Source organism: Astatotilapia calliptera, chromosome 23 (assembly GCF_964374335.1).
Source record: "Astatotilapia calliptera chromosome 23, fAstCal68.1, whole genome shotgun sequence".
Classification (NCBI taxonomy): Eukaryota; Metazoa; Chordata; class Actinopteri; order Cichliformes; family Cichlidae; genus Astatotilapia; species Astatotilapia calliptera.
Window position 1 is genome coordinate 24,765,001 of NC_137443.1, and position 10,000 is coordinate 24,775,000.

The window sequence follows — 10,000 nt, forward strand, 5'->3', positions numbered from 1 at the left end:
ACGCCCCCAAATAAAGTGGAGCAATAAGCACAGCGTGTTGGCTGGGCAGAGTTCTGGACACTGAGTTGCCCAGAGTGTAAATTATTTTCTCAGCGTTTCTCAAATGTTCTTAAATACAGCTTCATCTTTGAACTAAAAACCAGCTTGAAACCATGGCTCTCACTCGAACCCCGAAACAACCTCCAAAGAAAGGAAGTCAAGCGCTCATCTGCCCTGGTGGCCTAATGGATAAGGCACTGGCCTCCTAAGCCAGGGATTGTGGGTTCGAGTCCCATCTGGGGTGCTGTCCAGCAGAGTGGCACAGCGGAAGCGTGCTGGGCCCATAACCCAGAGGTCGATGGATCGAAACCATCCTCTGCTATGTGTTTTGGATGGCCCGATGTTCTGAACTGTGTCCAAAAACAGACGACAGTCAGGTCCTGTTCCCCCCCAAAAATGCAGACAAGTAACCCTGTAGTACAGGCACCGAGTGAGTCAGTCATGTACCATAACTGCCCCCGATCACCAAAGGCGACTCCTTATGTGTACATAGAGCCTAGCAAATGGACTCCAACTCCAGTCCTGCAGAACTACTTTTTTTTATTTAGCTTTTAGATGCATCCTTGTTCTGACACACCTGAATCAATTGAATGGCTTGTTGTCAGGCCTTTGCCAAACTTGATGCCATGCTGAAGAGCTAATTCAAGCATTTGATCCAGCTGTGTTTGAGCACGTCACACATGCTCCTGCTACTCCCCCTCTTTTAGTGGAACTAGATTCAGTGATTCAAATCGTTGGTACTCTCTGGTCTTCATGTGGTTTCACAAGTCTCAACAGACAACATAAACGCCCCCAAATAAAGTGGAGCAATAAGCACAGCGTGTTGGCTGGCCAGAGTTCTGGACACTGAGTTGCCCAGAGTGTATACAGAGTGTAATTTATTTTCTCAGCGTTTCTCAAATGTTCTTAAATAAGCTTCATCTTTGAACTAAAAACCAGCTTGAAACCATGGCTCTCACTCGAACCCCGAAACAACCTCCAAAGAAAGGAAGTCAAGCGCTCATCTGCCCCGGTGGCCTAATGGATAAGGCACTGGCCTCCTAAGCCAGGGATTGTGGGTTTGAGACCCATCTGGGGTGCTGTACAGCAGAGTGGCGCAGCGGAAGCGTGCTGGGCCCATAACCCAGAGGTCGATGGATCGAAACCATCCTCTGCTATGTGTTTTGGATGGCCCGATGTTCTGAACTGTGTCCAAAAACAGACGACACTCAGGTCCTGTTCCCCCCAAAAATGCAGACAAGTAACCCTGTAGTACAGGCACCGAGTGAGTCAGTCATGTACGATAACTGCCCCCGATCACCAAAGGCGACTCCTTATGTGTACATAGAGACTAGCAAATGGACTCCAACTCCAGTCCTGGAGAACTACTTTTTTTTATTTAGCTTTTAGATGCATCCTTGTTCTGACACACCTGAATCAATTGAATGGCTTGTTGTCAGGCCTTTGCCAAACTTGATGCCATGCTGAAGAGCTAATTCAAGCATTTGATCCAGCTGTGTTTGAGCACGTCACACATGCTCCTGCTACTCCCCCTCTTTTAGTGGAACTAGATTCAGTGATTCAAATCGTTGGTACTCTCTGGTCTTCATGTGGTTTCACAAGTCTCAACAGACAACATAAACGCCCCCAAATAAAGTGGAGCAATAAGCACAGCGTGTTGGCTGGCCAGAGTTCTGGACACTGAGTTGCCCAGAGTGTATACAGAGTGTAATTTATTTTCTCAGCGTTTCTCAAATGTTCTTAAATAAGCTTCATCTTTGAACTAAAAACCAGCTTGAAACCATGGCTCTCACTCGAACCCCCGAAACAACCTCCAAAGAAAGGAAGTCAAGTGCTCATCTGCCCCGGTGGCCTAATGGATAAGGCACTGGCCTTCTAAGCCAGGGATTGTGGGTTCGAGTCCCATCTGGGGTGCTGTGCAGCAGAGTGGCACAGCGGAAGCGTGCTGGGCCCATAATCCAGATGTAGATGGATCGAAACCATCCTCTGCTATGTGTTTTGGATGGCCCGATGTTCTGAACTGTGTCCAAAAACAGACGACAGTCAGGTCCTGTTCGCCCCCAAAAATGCAGACAAGTAACCCTGTAGTACAGGCACCGAGTGAGTCAGTCATGTACGATAACTGCCCCCGATCACCAAAGGCGACTCCTTATGTGTACATAGAGCCTAGCACAGGGATTCCAACTCCAGTCCTGGAGAACTACTTTTTTTTATTTAGCTTTTAGATGCATCCTTGTTCTGACACACCTGAATCAAATGAATGGCTTGTTGTCAGGCCTTTGCCAAACTTGATGCCATGCTGAAGAGCTAATTCAGGCATTTGATCCAGCTGTGTTTGAGCACGTCACACATGCTCCTGCTACTCCCCCTCTTTTAGTGGAACTAGATTCAGTGATTCAAATCGTTGGTACTCTCTGGTCTTCATGTGGTTTCACAAGTCTCAACAGACAACATAAACGCCCCCAAATAAAGTGGAGCAATAAGCACAGCGTGTTGGCTGGCCAGAGTTCTGGACACTGAGTTGCCCAGAGTGTATACAGAGTGTAATTTATTTTCTCAGCGTTTCTCAAATGTTCTTAAATAAGCTTCATCTTTGAACTAAAAACCAGCTTGAAACCATGGCTCTCACTCGAACCCCGAAACAACCTCCAAAGAAAGGAAGTCAAGCGCTCATCTGCCCCGGTGGCCTAATGGATAAGGCACTGGCCTCCTAAGCCAGGGATTGTGGGTTTGAGTCCCATCTGGGGTGCTGTGCAGCAGAGTGGCGCAGCGGAGGCGTGCTGGGCCCATAACCCAGAGGTCGATGGATCGAAACCATCCTCTGCTATGTGTTTTGGATGGCCCGATGTTCTGAACTGTGTCCAAAAACAGACGACACTCAGGTCCTGTTCCCCCCAAAAATGCAGACAAGTAACCCTGTAGTACAGGCACCGAGTGAGTCAGTCATGTACGATAACTGCCCCCGATCACCAAAGGCGACTCCTTATGTGTACATAGAGACTAGCAAATGGACTCCAACTCCAGTCCTGGAGAACTACTTTTTTTTATTTAGCTTTTAGATGCATCCTTGTTCTGACACACCTGAATCAATTGAATGGCTTGTTGTCAGGCCTTTGCCAAACTTGATGCCATGCTGAAGAGCTAATTCAAGCATTTGATCCAGCTGTGTTTGAGCACGTCACACATGCTCCTGCTACTCCCCCTCTTTTAGTGGAACTAGATTCAGTGATTCAAATCGTTGGTACTCTCTGGTCTTCATGTGGTTTCACAAGTCTCAACAGACAACATAAACGCCCCCAAATAAAGTGGAGCAATAAGCACAGCGTGTTGGCTGGCCAGAGTTCTGGACACTGAGTTGCCCAGAGTGTAATTTATTTTCTCAGCGTTTCTCAAATGTTCTTAAATACAGCTTCATCTTTGAACTAAAAACCAGCTTGAAACCATGGCTCTCACTCGAACCCCGAAACAACCTCCAAAGAAAGGAAGTCAAGCGCTCATCTGGCCAGGTGGCCTAATGGATAAGGCACTGGCCTCCTAAGCCAGGGATTGTGGGTTCGAGTCCCATCTGGGGTGCTGTCCAGCAGAGTGGCGCAGCGGAAGCGTGCTGGGCCCATAACCCAGAGGTCGATGGATCGAAACCATCTTCTGCTATGTGTTTTGGATGGCCCGATGTTCTGAACTGTGTCCAAAAACAGACGACACTCAGATCCTGTTCCCCCCCAAAAATGCAGACAAGTAACCCTGTAGTACAGGCACCGAGTGAGTCAGTCATGTACCATAACTGCCCCCGATCACCAAAGGCGACTCCTTATGTGTACATAGAGCCTAGCAAATGGACTCCAACTCCAGTCCTGGAGAACTCCTTTTTTTTATTTAGCTTTTAGATGCATCCTTGTTCTGACACACCTGAATCAATTGAATGGCTTGTTGTCAGGCCTTTGCCAAACTTGATGCCATGCTGAAGAGCTAATTCAAGCATTTGATCCAGCTGTGTTTGAGCACGTCACACATGCTCCTGCTACTCCCCCTCTTTTAGTGGAACTAGATTCAGTGATTCAAATCGTTGGTACTCTCTGGTCTTCATGTGGTTTCACAAGTCTCAACAGACAACATAAACGCCCCCAAATAAAGTGGAGCAATGCACAGCGTGTTGGCTGGCCAGAGTTCTGGACACTGAGTTGCCCAGAGTGTAATTTATTTTCTCAGCGTTTCTCAAATGTTCTTAAATACAGCTTCATCTTTGAACTAAAAACCAGCTTGAAACCATGGCTCTCACTCGAACCCCCGAAACAACCTCCAAAGAAAGGAAGTCAAGCGCTCATCTGCCCCGGTGGCCTAATGGATAAGGCACTGGCCTCCTAAGCCAGGGATTGTGGGTTCGAGTCCCATCTGGGGTGCTGTCCAGCAGAGTGGCGCAGCGGAAGCGTGCTGGGCCCATAACCCAGAGGTCGATGGATCGAAACCATCCTCTGCTATGTGTTTTGGATGGCCCGATGTTCTGAACTGTGTCCAAAAACAGACGACACTCAGGTCCTGTTCGCCCCCAAAAATGCAGACAAGTAACCCTGTAGTACAGGCACCGAGTGAGTCAGTCATGTACCATAACTGCCCCCGATCACCAAAGGCGACTCCTTATGTGTACATAGAGCCTAGCACAGGGATTCCAACTCCAGTCCTGGAGAACTCCTTTTTTTTATTTAGCTTTTAGATGCATCCTTGTTCTGACACACCTGAATCAAATGAATGGCTTGTTGTCAGGCCTTTGCCAAACTTGATGCCATGCTGAAGAGCTAATTCAGGCATTTGATCCAGCTGTGTTTGAGCACGTCACACATGCTCCTGCTACTCCCCCTCTTTTAGTGGAACTAGATTCAGTGATTCAAATCATTGGTACTCTCTGGTCTTCATGTGGTTTCACAAGTCTCAACAGACAACATAAACGCCCCCAAATAAAGTGGAGCAATAAGCACAGCGTGTTGGCTGGGCAGAGTTCTGGACACTGAGTTGCCCAGAGTGTAAATTATTTTCTCAGCGTTTCTCAAATGTTCTTAAATACAGCTTCATCTTTGAACTAAAAACCAGCTTGAAACCATGGCTCTCACTCGAACCCCGAAACAACCTCCAAAGAAAGGAAGTCAAGCGCTCATCTGCCCTGGTGGCCTAATGGATAAGGCACTGGCCTCCTAAGCCAGGGATTGTGGGTTCGAGTCCCATCTGGGGTGCTGTCCAGCAGAGTGGCACAGCGGAAGCGTGCTGGGCCCATAACCCAGAGGTCGATGGATCGAAACCATCCTCTGCTATGTGTTTTGGATGGCCCGATGTTCTGAACTGTGTCCAAAAACAGACGACAGTCAGGTCCTGTTCCCCCCCAAAAATGCAGACAAGTAACCCTGTAGTACAGGCACCGAGTGAGTCAGTCATGTACCATAACTGCCCCCGATCACCAAAGGCGACTCCTTATGTGTACATAGAGCCTAGCAAATGGACTCCAACTCCAGTCCTGCAGAACTACTTTTTTTTATTTAGCTTTTAGATGCATCCTTGTTCTGACACACCTGAATCAATTGAATGGCTTGTTGTCAGGCCTTTGCCAAACTTGATGCCATGCTGAAGAGCTAATTCAAGCATTTGATCCAGCTGTGTTTGAGCACGTCACACATGCTCCTGCTACTCCCCCTCTTTTAGTGGAACTAGATTCAGTGATTCAAATCGTTGGTACTCTCTGGTCTTCATGTGGTTTCACAAGTCTCAACAGACAACATAAACGCCCCCAAATAAAGTGGAGCAATAAGCACAGCGTGTTGGCTGGCCAGAGTTCTGGACACTGAGTTGCCCAGAGTGTATACAGAGTGTAATTTATTTTCTCAGCGTTTCTCAAATGTTCTTAAATAAGCTTCATCTTTGAACTAAAAACCAGCTTGAAACCATGGCTCTCACTCGAACCCCGAAACAACCTCCAAAGAAAGGAAGTCAAGCGCTCATCTGCCCCGGTGGCCTAATGGATAAGGCACTGGCCTCCTAAGCCAGGGATTGTGGGTTTGAGTCCCATCTGGGGTGCTGTACAGCAGAGTGGCGCAGCGGAAGCGTGCTGGGCCCATAACCCAGAGGTCGATGGATCGAAACCATCCTCTGCTATGTGTTTTGGATGGCCCGATGTTCTGAACTGTGTCCAAAAACAGACGACACTCAGGTCCTGTTCCCCCCAAAAATGCAGACAAGTAACCCTGTAGTACAGGCACCGAGTGAGTCAGTCATGTACGATAACTGCCCCCGATCACCAAAGGCGACTCCTTATGTGTACATAGAGACTAGCAAATGGACTCCAACTCCAGTCCTGGAGAACTACTTTTTTTTATTTAGCTTTTAGATGCATCCTTGTTCTGACACACCTGAATCAATTGAATGGCTTGTTGTCAGGCCTTTGCCAAACTTGATGCCATGCTGAAGAGCTAATTCAAGCATTTGATCCAGCTGTGTTTGAGCACGTCACACATGCTCCTGCTACTCCCCCTCTTTTAGTGGAACTAGATTCAGTGATTCAAATCGTTGGTACTCTCTGGTCTTCATGTGGTTTCACAAGTCTCAACAGACAACATAAACGCCCCCAAATAAAGTGGAGCAATAAGCACAGCGTGTTGGCTGGCCAGAGTTCTGGACACTGAGTTGCCCAGAGTGTAATTTATTTTCTCAGCGTTTCTCAAATGTTCTTAAATACAGCTTCATCTTTGAACTAAAAACCAGCTTGAAACCATGGCTCTCACTCGAACCCCGAAACAACCTCCAAAGAAAGGAAGTCAAGCGCTCATCTGGCCAGGTGGCCTAATGGATAAGGCACTGGCCTCCTAAGCCAGGGATTGTGGGTTCGAGTCCCATCTGGGGTGCTGTCCAGCAGAGTGGCGCAGCGGAAGCGTGCTGGGCCCATAACCCAGAGGTCGATGGATCGAAACCATCTTCTGCTATGTGTTTTGGATGGCCCGATGTTCTGAACTGTGTCCAAAAACAGACGACACTCAGATCCTGTTCCCCCCCAAAAATGCAGACAAGTAACCCTGTAGTACAGGCACCGAGTGAGTCAGTCATGTACCATAACTGCCCCCGATCACCAAAGGCGACTCCTTATGTGTACATAGAGCCTAGCAAATGGACTCCAACTCCAGTCCTGGAGAACTCCTTTTTTTTGTTTAGCTTTTAGATGCATCCTTGTTCTGACACACCTGAATCAAATGAATGGCTTGTTGTCAGGCCTTTGCCAAACTTGATGCCATGCTGAAGAGCTAATTCAAGCATTTGATCCAGCTGTGTTTGAGCACGTCACACATGCTCCTGCTACTCCCCCTCTTTTAGTGGAACTAGATTCAGTGATTCAAATCGTTGGTACTCTCTGGTCTTCATGTGGTTTCACAAGTCTCAACAGACAACATAAACGCCCCCAAATAAAGTGGAGCAATAAGCACAGCGTGTTGGCTGGCCAGAGTTCTGGACACTGAGTTGCCCAGAGTGTATACAGAGTGTAATTTATTTTCTCAGCGTTTCTCAAATGTTCTTAAATAAGCTTCATCTTTGAACTAAAAACCAGCTTGAAACCATGGCTCTCACTCGAACCCCCGAAACAACCTCCAAAGAAAGGAAGTCAAGCGCTCATCTGCCCCGGTGGCCTAATGGATAAGGCACTGGCCTCCTAAGCCAGGGATTGTGGGTTCGAGTCCCATCTGGGGTGCTGTCCAGCAGAGTGGCGCAGCGGAAGCGTGCTGGGCCCATAACCCAGAGGTCGATGGATCGAAACCATCCTCTGCTATGTGTTTTGGATGGCCCGATGTTCTGAACTGTGTCCAAAAACAGACGACACTCAGATCCTGTTCCCCCCCAAAAATGCAGACAAGTAACCCTGTAGTACAGGCACCGAGTGAGTCAGTCATGTACCATAACTGCCCCCGATCACCAAAGGCGACTCCTTATGTGTACATAGAGCCTAGCACAGGGATTCCAACTCCAGTCCTGGAGAACTACTTTTTTTTATTTAGCTTTTAGATGCATCCTTGTTCTGACACACCTGAATCAAATGAATGGCTTGTTGTCAGGCCTTTGCCAAACTTGATGCCATGCTGAAGAGCTAATTCAGGCATTTGATCCAGCTGTGTTTGAGCACGTCACACATGCTCCTGCTACTCCCCCTCTTTTAGTGGAACTAGATTCAGTGATTCAAATCGTTGGTACTCTCTGGTCTTCATGTGGTTTCACAAGTCTCAACAGACAACATAAACGCCCCCAAATAAAGTGGAGCAATAAGCACAGCGTGTTGGCTGGCCAGAGTTCTGGACACTGAGTTGCCCAGAGTGTATACAGAGTGTAATTTATTTTCTCAGCGTTTCTCAAATGTTCTTAAATAAGCTTCATCTTTGAACTAAAAACCAGCTTGAAACCATGGCTCTCACTCGAACCCCCGAAACAACCTCCAAAGAAAGGAAGTCAGGCGCTCATCTGCCCCGGTGGCCTAATGGATAAGGCACTGGCCTCCTAAGCCAGGGATTGTGGGTTCGAGTCCCATCTGGGGTGCTGTCCAGCAGAGTGGCACAGCGGAAGCGTGCTGGGCCCATAACCCAGAGGTCGATGGATCGAAACCATCCTCTGCTATGTGTTTTGGATGACCCGATGTTCTGAACTGTGTCCAAAAACAGACGACACTCAGGTCCTGTTCGCCCCCAAAAATGCAGACAAGTAACCCTGTAGTACAGGCACCGAGTGAGTCAGTCATGTACCATAACTGCCCCCGATCACCAAAGGCGACTCCTTATGTGTACATAGAGCCTAGCACAGGGATTCCAACTCCAGTCCTGGAGAACTACTTTTTTTTATTTAGCTTTTAGATGCATCCTTGTTCTGACACACCTGAATCAAATGAATGGCTTGTTGTCAGGCCTTTGCCAAACTTGATGCCATGCTGAAGAGCTAATTCAGGCATTTGATCCAGCTGTGTTTGAGCACGTCACACATGCTCCTGCTACTCCCCCTCTTTTAGTGGAACTAGATTCAGTGATTCAAATCATTGGTACTCTCTGGTCTTCATGTGGTTTCACAAGTCTCAACAGACAACATAAACGCCCCCAAATAAAGTGGAGCAATAAGCACAGCGTGTTGGCTGGCCAGAGTTCTGGACACTGAGTTGCCCAGAGTGTATACAGAGTGTAATTTATTTTCTCAGCGTTTCTCAAATGTTCTTAAATAAGCTTCATCTTTGAACTAAAAACCAGCTTGAAACCATGGCTCTCACTCGAACCCCCGAAACAACCTCCAAAGAAAGGAAGTCAAGCGCTCATCTGCCCCGGTGGCCTAATGGATAAGGCACTGGCCTCCTAAGCCAGGGATTGTGGGTTCGAGTCCCATCTGGGGTGCTGTCCAGCAGAGTGGCGCAGCGGAAGCGTGCTGGGCCCATAACCCAGAGGTCGATGGATCGAAACCATCCTCTGCTATGTGTTTTGGATGGCCCGATGTTCTGAACTGTGTCCAAAAACAGACGACACTCAGGTCCTGTTCCCCCCCAAAAATGCAGACAAGTAACCCTGTAGTACAGGCACCGAGTGAGTCAGTCATGTACCATAACTGCCCCCGATCACCAAAGGCGACTCCTTATGTGTACATAGAGCCTAGCAAATGGACTCCAACTCCAGTCCTGGAGAACTCCTTTTTTTTATTTAGCTTTTAGATGCATCCTTGTTCTGACACACCTGAATCAATTGAATGGCTTGTTGTCAGGCCTTTGCCAAACTTGATGCCATGCTGAAGAGCTAATTCAAGCATTTGATCCAGCTGTGTTTGAGCACGTCACACATGCTCCTGCTACTCCCCCTCTTTTAGTGGAACTAGATTCAGTGATTCAAATCGTTGGTACTCTCTGGTCTTCATGTGGTTTCACAAGTCTCAACAGACAACATAAACGCCCCCAAATAAAGTGGAGCAATAAGCA

At 47.8% G+C, this 10,000-nt stretch overlaps 1 protein-coding gene and 10 non-coding genes across 11 annotated transcripts in view; all 11 read left to right on the forward strand.

Moving 5' to 3' along the window:
* The window catches only part of LOC113015577 (copper-transporting ATPase 2-like), a 67,814-nt gene that overhangs the window by 15,584 nt on the left and 42,230 nt on the right, over nt 1–10,000 (forward strand). The gene's annotated exons all lie outside the window — the stretch shown is intronic.
* trnar-ccu (transfer RNA arginine (anticodon CCU)) lies at nt 211–283 on the forward strand. The gene has a single exon. It is a non-coding gene; the product is annotated as a tRNA-Arg (tRNA).
* trnar-ccu (transfer RNA arginine (anticodon CCU)) lies at nt 1,046–1,118 on the forward strand. The gene has a single exon. It is a non-coding gene; the product is annotated as a tRNA-Arg (tRNA).
* Nucleotides 1,881–1,953, forward strand: trnar-ucu (transfer RNA arginine (anticodon UCU)). The gene has a single exon. It is a non-coding gene; the product is annotated as a tRNA-Arg (tRNA).
* Nucleotides 2,716–2,788, forward strand: trnar-ccu (transfer RNA arginine (anticodon CCU)). The gene has a single exon. It is a non-coding gene; the product is annotated as a tRNA-Arg (tRNA).
* Nucleotides 4,364–4,436, forward strand: trnar-ccu (transfer RNA arginine (anticodon CCU)). The gene has a single exon. It is a non-coding gene; the product is annotated as a tRNA-Arg (tRNA).
* trnar-ccu (transfer RNA arginine (anticodon CCU)) lies at nt 5,189–5,261 on the forward strand. Its single transcript has one exon. It is a non-coding gene; the product is annotated as a tRNA-Arg (tRNA).
* trnar-ccu (transfer RNA arginine (anticodon CCU)) lies at nt 6,024–6,096 on the forward strand. Its single transcript has one exon. It is a non-coding gene; the product is annotated as a tRNA-Arg (tRNA).
* Nucleotides 7,684–7,756, forward strand: trnar-ccu (transfer RNA arginine (anticodon CCU)). The gene has a single exon. It is a non-coding gene; the product is annotated as a tRNA-Arg (tRNA).
* Nucleotides 8,520–8,592, forward strand: trnar-ccu (transfer RNA arginine (anticodon CCU)). Its single transcript has one exon. It is a non-coding gene; the product is annotated as a tRNA-Arg (tRNA).
* On the forward strand, nt 9,356–9,428 carry trnar-ccu (transfer RNA arginine (anticodon CCU)). Its single transcript has one exon. It is a non-coding gene; the product is annotated as a tRNA-Arg (tRNA).